The sequence below is a fragment of the Primulina eburnea genome, chromosome 6 (assembly GCF_022965805.1).
Source record: "Primulina eburnea isolate SZY01 chromosome 6, ASM2296580v1, whole genome shotgun sequence".
Lineage (NCBI taxonomy): Eukaryota > Viridiplantae > Streptophyta > Magnoliopsida > Lamiales > Gesneriaceae > Primulina > Primulina eburnea.
The window spans coordinates 12,630,782-12,638,656 of record NC_133106.1 but is presented as its reverse complement, the minus strand read 5'-3'; the positions used below and the strand labels follow the sequence as shown (position 1 = coordinate 12,638,656).

At 40.4% G+C, this 7,875-nt stretch overlaps 1 non-coding gene across 1 annotated transcript; it reads left to right on the top strand.

Moving 5' to 3' along the window:
- The first annotated feature begins 7,044 nt into the window (after nt 1-7,044).
- Nucleotides 7,045-7,150, top strand: LOC140835581 (small nucleolar RNA R71). The gene has a single exon (XR_012118904.1). It is a non-coding gene; the product is annotated as a small nucleolar RNA R71 (small nucleolar RNA).
- Nucleotides 7,151-7,875: the final 725 nt, after the last annotated feature.

The window sequence follows — 7,875 nt, the reverse complement described above, 5'->3', positions numbered from 1 at the left end:
AGTTTGACTAATCCAAAGGGATATACCGATATTAAAATGTTAAATAGTAGCAGAGTGAAAAATGGGAAATAATACAGTTTTTGATTTTCTTTTCGATTTTGCGACTTAACAGTTTATCCAATGGACGAACCAACTTCAGATCTGGAATCGTTGACACGAGGTCTTCAATTTGAGGTATAAATTTCATAGTTTTGGTGATGTTTGAAATTCTTCGATTTTTGAAATAAATCCGATAAATTATTAAATTATACTGGAATTGAAGAATGTTGAATAGTGTATGATTTTAACGAAGAAGATGATTATAGTGATATTATTTTGAATTATTCCTAATTTATTATAATTAGAGAATTTTAATCATTTGATTGAGATTAAAGAATTATTTGTCAGTTATATATGCGCTAGAATACGGACAAGAAACTAAGTTTAGAAGTCGGAATTGAATTATGATATGATTTTGATTTGATATGAATTTTTGTTAACACACATCATTTGATGCATACATCGATACATGACATGCACGTTGAGCTATGATCCTTGGATACCCTGATATGATTTGATTGGATTCTGGGGTTTGTGAACACAATTGCTATGCTGGTATTACATGACCTGTAAAGCATAGACATTTGTGGCCCCGATGATTGGATATGAGATTTGGGATTTGATGGCGATTTGTCGACGCTATCATACGAGTATCCCTTATTTAGGCCGGTGTGCCAGCTCGAGCATTGATTTGATAGCGATTCGTTTTATTCTGACATGTGCTCAGTAGATGGGCATTTGACCTGATACGTCCATGACATACATGCATTACATACCATATATCATTGTTTAGATATCCGTGGTATATATGATGGTTGTTCCATACGGAGCTTTGCTCACCCCCAAGGAGGGCTGTTGTTGTCTTTGTGTGTGGAGAATGGCAGGTACTCCAGGATATCAGGAGACCGGAGAGGGTACTTCTGGAGGGAGTCACAGTTTGAGCTGAGGTTTTATGTTTTGTTCCCAGTATATATATATATGTATCTATAAACCGGGGCATGTCCCGAGGATATGAGTTGTTTGTATGTGATTGATTTTGATTATGTGTGGGCGTGTTTTATGATTTGAAATTAGATACTATTTTTAGTATTCAAATTATATAGAGATATTTTGGGCTCATCATAAAGAAAATTTTAACTCGTTTTTCGCTGTAATTAATTAACCCTAATCAGATTGTATTGTAACAACGATTAGGTGTTAAGGGCCCCACACCTCTGGACTTCACTCGTGTGCCCGATTGGCATCAAATGTGTGCCAGAAATGCATACCACATCGCAGCCGGGATAATAAAATATTTTTCTGCAAAACAAGTGCGCGAGCCAGGTGTCTTCCACGGAGACCCCGGATAACAGATTCTTTGCATCATCAAGTCTAAATCCGGTTCTGCTGCCATGCCACATATACCGAGTCATCCACCACCGGTGTCTCAAGCACCCTATTAATCTCCGCTGAACTAAAATCGACCAACTTCCCTCTCACAAATGCCTTACCATCACTCCTCTCAGCTGCATTGGCATAGAATTTACTCACCACTGGTACCACCGCAGCTTGCGGTTGGCTACAAAATTTTCCCCAACTTCTATTCTCAATCTGATTTATAATATATATGTATAGCTCAAGCTGGAAACCCCGTTCGCGAAGCGGAGCTCTATGTATTTTTGCATGCTCATATTGTTCCCTAGCCGCAGTATTTACAAATAATTGGGAATTATGAGATGATGAAGAAGAAGCACCGTGACTTACCCGAGCCTTTTTAGGTGCCATCGTTGTTGACGATTTCTGAAGAACAATAAGCCCGGAGTAGGAGGGTGTGTCGTCGAGAGAATGCTCCCTGGAACTCGGAGGACCACGGAATGACGCAGCGGTGGCCAGAGTTTGTAGAGGTTGCCGGAAAGTTCACTTTTTGATGGGAAAAATCACTTCCTGATGTTTGGTGCGGATGGAGACCCATGATTTGTACCTAAAATCGACACAAGAAAGAGATTTGATCGAGATTGAGAGAGTAGGGGTGAAAAATCGAGGAGTGGGGGGGGCGGCTAGGGTACGAATGGGGGAAGAAAAAGAAAGTTGCAGATTTCAGAATCTGCGCGATGCGCCCGGGCGGGTGTAAATGTCCGCCAGGGCGGATAACACACGGCTTTTTTTAAAAAATAAATTTTGAAAAGGACGCGCCCGGGCGGATGCAAATGTCCACCCGGGCGGAAGCTTCACGGCTTTCCCCTTCTTTTATTTTTAAAAAAAATAAAATAATAAGAGCACAAACTAAAAATCGAATTAAATGCAAGATAAGGGAACGAGAGGTAGTTCTCAATTTATAGTCGAGAGCTGGACTATGGTCAGTTTCAGTTCGGATTATCTTGGAACCGGGTGATTCCAAGTTGTGGCTCAATTGTGTCACCCATGTAGTGCTTCAGGCGCTGGGCATTGAACGTAAATGTCCCATCCTTTCCATCTTTCAATTCTACAGCTCCCGATGGGTAAACTTTCGAAATCATGAATGGACCGGACCATCGCGACTTCAATTTTCCGGGAAACAGTCACAACCGGGAGTTGTAGAGCAGGACATTTTCACCTTCTTGGAATTCCCTTTCGATGATTCGTCTTTCATGAGCCCTCTTTATCTTTTATTTTTATGACAGTGCTAGATCATATGCCAGATTTCGGAACTCTTCCAACTGATCTAATTGAAGTAAACGTTGTTCACCTGCATCAGTAAAATTAAAGTTCAGTGCTTTTGTGGCCCAGTATGCTCGATGCTCTAACTCTACAGGTAAATGACATGCTTTACCAAACAACAACCTATACGGTGTAGTGCCTATAGGTGTTTTAAAGGCAGTCCTATAAGCCCAAAGAGCATCATCTAACCTCATGGACCAGTCCTTCCGACTCACACCTACCACTTTCTCTAAAATACGCTTGATCTCTTGGTTAGATACTTCCACTTGACCACTCGTTTGGGGGTGATATGGGGTAGAGATCTTATGTGTGACACCATATTTGCTCAAGAGTTTTTCAGATAATTTGTTGCAAAACTTGGTGTCACCATCACTAATGATTGCTCTCGGTGTTCCAAATCTGTTAAAATATTTTTTTTCAAAAATTTAAAGACCACCTGAGTATCATTAGTAGCATATGCTTCCGTCTCTACCCACTTATACACATAGTCAACCGCAACAAAAATATATTTTTTCGTGAATGAAATGGGAAACGGTCCCATAAGGTCTATCTCCCACACATAAAAAACCTCGCATTCAATGATGTTATTCAATGGAATTTCATGACGGTTAGAGATGTTACCTGTCCGCTGGCATTTATCACATGCTAGCACATAAGAACGAGCATCTTTAAAGAGGCTTGGTCAATAAAAGCCGCATTCAAGTACCTTAGATGTCGTCCTTGTTGGTCCAAAGTGACCACCTACCTCACGGTCATGGCAATGATTGAGAATTTGCCCAAACTCTTCCTCTGCAACACACCTTCTTATCATGGAATCTGCACAAATTTTAAACAAAAACGGTTCCTCCCAAAAATAATATTTCACGTGAGAGAATAATTTCTTTCGTTGGTGAAATGATAGATTTGGTGATGGTATGCCTGTGACAAGAAAGTTAGCGAAATTTGCATACCAAGGACAGTTTCTCACCTCAAACAGTTACTCGTCAGGAAACCAATCATTAATTGCCTGATCTACACAGTCATTACTAACAAGTTGCAGTCTAGACAAATGATCTGCCACCACATTCTGAACACCTTTTTTATCTTTGATTTCTAAGTCAAACTCTTGCAACAGTGAGATCCACAGAAGTAAGCGTGGCTTTGCATCTTTTTTAGCAAGCAAATATTTCAGTGCTGAGTGATCTGTGTAAATAATGACTTTGGACGAAACAAGATATGCATGAAATTTGTCAAGCGCAAATACCACTGCAAGTAATTCCTTTTCAGTTATTGCATAATTCAATTGAGCCTCATCTAGGGTCTTACTTGCGTAGTAAATAGTGTGAAATACCTTGTTTTGCTGCTGGCCAAGCACAGCTCCCATCGGAGTGTAACTTGCATCGCACATGACCTCGAAGGGTAGATCCCAATCTGGTGCTACTAAGACAAGAGCCGTCACCAAGCTCTCCTTCAAATTCTCGTATGCCTATAAACAATCAGTATTGAAATCAAAGGGCACATCTTTCATAAGTAAGGAAGATAGAGGTTTGGAAATTTTAGAAAAATCTTTGATAAAACGCCGATAAAAATCGGCATGACCTAGAAAACTTCTAACTCCCTTAATGGATGCCGGAGGTGGTAAGTTCTTGATAAATTCAACTTTTGCCTTATCCACCTCCATTCCCTGCCCTGATATCTTGTGCCCCAATAATATTCCTTTCTGTACCATAAAATGGCATTTTTCCCAATTCAGCACCAAATTCGTCTCCTCACATCTCATCAATACCACCTTCAAATTCTGCAAACAGTCATCAAAAGAAGAGCCAAAAATCGAGAAGTCATCTATCATGTCATGAAATATAGCGGTCATGCATCGTTGAAAAGTGGCAGGGGCATTACACAAACCAAAGGGCATCCGTCTAAAAGCAAAAGTGCCATAAGGACAAGTGAAAATGGTTTTCTCTTAGTCCTCAGGCGCAATCATAATTTGGTTATACCCTGAATACCCATCCAAAAAACAATAAAACTCATGACCCGCTAACCTCTCAAGCATTTGATCAATGAAGGGCAGTGGAAAGTGATCTTTACTGGTAGCATTATTTAATTTCCTATAATCAATACACACACGCCATCCCGTAATTGTCCTAGTGGGTATTAATTCATTTTGTTTGTTTGTGATCACAGTAATCCCACTTTTTTTCGGCACACATTGAATAGGACTTACCCATGCACTATCAGATATAGGATAGATAATACCTGCATCAAGGAGTTTGATAGTTTCTGCATTTACGACCTCTTGCATCTTTGGATTTAATCTTCTTTGAGGTTGCACAAGAGGTGAGTACTTATCTTCCATCAAGATCTTGTGCATGCAGACTGATGGATTGATTCATTTGATATCTGCCACCTTCCACGCAAAAGCACTCTTGTGTGCTTTCAAAACTTCCAACAGTTTGTCCTCCATCACATCTGTCATAGCAGCAGAAATTATGACAGGTAAAGTGTTACTCTCACCTAGGTATATGTATTTTAGGTGTGGAGGTAATGGCTTTAGCTCAAGCGACGGTGGCTCCTCCAGGCTTGACTTCTGAGGGAGCAAGTCTCTTCGATCTCCCAAATCCTCTAATCTCATCCTTATTGGCCTCTTCTATGGCTGGTTAGCATTGAGGTTTGCCACTATTTTGGCTTTATCTACATCCAATTCATCTTCTCTCATTTCAGTAGTGAGAGTGGCCTCCAAAGCGTCCCTAAGAGCATCCTGCACATAGTTAGACAAAAAAGCATCAAAAGCATCAATTCTATAACAACTATCAGAATGCAGTGTGTGCTTAAGTGCATTAAAAACATCAAAAGTAATCTCTTCCTCGCCCACTCTCAATCTCAACTTCTCTTCTTGAACATCAATCAGAGCTTTGCCAGTCGCAAGGAATGGTCTCCCAAAAATCAATGGCATCTCCATATCCTCCTCCATGTCGAGCACCACGAAATCAGCAGGAAAAATAAACTTATCAACTTTTACTAGCACATCCTCAATAACTCCCCGTGGATACTTGACGGATTTGTCTGCCAGCTGTAAAGACATCCTCGTTGGCTTAGGTTCCCCCAACCCAAGTTTCCTAAACACAGACAACGACATAAAATTAATACTTGCACCAAGATCACACAAAGCTTTGTGGAAAACAACATCACCAATTATTCAAGGAATAGAAAAACTCCCTGGATCCTTAAGTTTCGGTGGGATCATGTTTTGCACTAAAGCAGAGCAATTTTCAATAAGATTCAACTTCATGTGATCCTCCAAATTTCTCTTGTTTGCTAAGATGTCTTTTAAAAATTTAGCGTAACTCGGCTTTTGCATCAAAGCATCGGCAAAAGGAATATTAATATGCAATTTTTTAAATATCTCAAGAAACTTACCGAATTGCGCATCCAGTTTGGCCTTTTTTAATGCTGCAGGAAAAGGAGGAGGTATAACAATTTTAGGTTGTGCAGTGGGTGCTGGTGTATAGTTAGAAGACTTACCTTTGGATGTTTCGTAATGCTCATCCAATTTTTGAGTTTTCTCTTTTTCTCTTGACTCTAAAACTTTCCCACTCTTCAACTCGATGGCCTTCATTTGCTCTTTTGGATTTCTCTCTGTGTTACTTGGCAAGGTGCCCGGCTCTCTATTTGCTATCATCTTGGCCAATTGTCCAATTTGATTCTCGAGCCCTTTTATTGATGCACCTTGGTTTTGAAGTCTAGTTTCAGTGGATGAAATAAACTTAGACATCATTTGCTCCAGGTTGGACTTCTCTTCTCTAGGAGGATCATATCTATACATCGGTTGTTTCCCATATGATTGTCCTCCTTGCGGTCGATTCTGACTGTTTTGACCACCCCATGAGAAGTTGGGATGTTGCCTCCATCCAGGATTATGTGTTTGAGTATGGATCATTCCTTGTACGGTTGTGGACTCCCACTTGATTCATCGGTGCCTCATTTTGCACATAAAATGGATTGTCATCTTGACAGTCCTTCACAAAATGCTCACCTCCACATTTTTCACAGAATAACTCTTGAACACGCATAGCTGTGCCACCCATGTTCAAGCCATCTAGTTTCTTGTTCAAAACATCAAGCTGTGCAGTAATAGCAGAAAAATCAGTTACCTGATGAACTCATGCACTTCTCCGCTGGTTGTTCCTGTCAGATTGAGGGTGATAACTGCTAGCAGCCATCTCCTCGAACAACTCATATCCTTCTTCAGCAGTTTTTCTAAACAAGTTTCAACAAGCAGCAGCATCTATCATAGTAAGGTTAGGAGTAATCAAACCATAATAAAATGTTTGAACGACTAACCCAAGTGGCAGTTCGTGAAGAGGGCATCTTCGTAGTAGATCCTTGAAGCATTCACATGCCTCATATAAAGACTCCTGATCGAATTGAGCAAATGTTGTAATGTCTGCCCGCAGCTTCATGGTCTTTGATGGAGGAAAGTATTTAATGAGAAATGCTTTCGCCATGTCTTCAAATGTAGTGATCGAACCTACAGGCAAACAGTTTAACCATGCTTTAGCTTTATCATGTAAAGAGAAAGGAAATAAACGCAGCCTAACAGCATCATCAGAAACTCCATTAAATTTTAAAGTTTCGCAGATTTCGAGAAAATCTGCGATGTGTGTGTTTGGGTCATCTGCTGCAGATCCTCCAAATTGGACTGTGTTCTGAATCATCTGATTTATAGCTGGCTTGATTTCGAAGTGATTTGCCCGCACAATAGGCCTCACAATGCTAGGGCGTGCACCATCCAAAGAATGGTGGGCATAATCTAGCATTGGTATGCGGCGTGGCATCTCAACATGTCTATCTTCACGATGTTCCTCCTCATGATCGTTCTCGTGCCTGTCCATCAGTTCTTTCAGTCTCTGCTGCTGTCTCCTCCTGCGGAAAGTTCTTTCGATTTCAGGGTCGAACTGTTCAAGCTCCGCGTCAAGTGACTTTGGACTGCACTGGACGAGATATCTGTAAAGAAATCGAAGGTGTCAAACAAAGTAAAATAGAGAATACTAAAGAAAATAACTAAAAATAAAATTGTGAATTAACAATACCCGGCAACAGCGCCAAAAAATCGATCGAGCAAAACTTGCACTGTGGAATCCTCAATAAAAATATGGTTTTGTTTGCTCAAAAATTAATCGC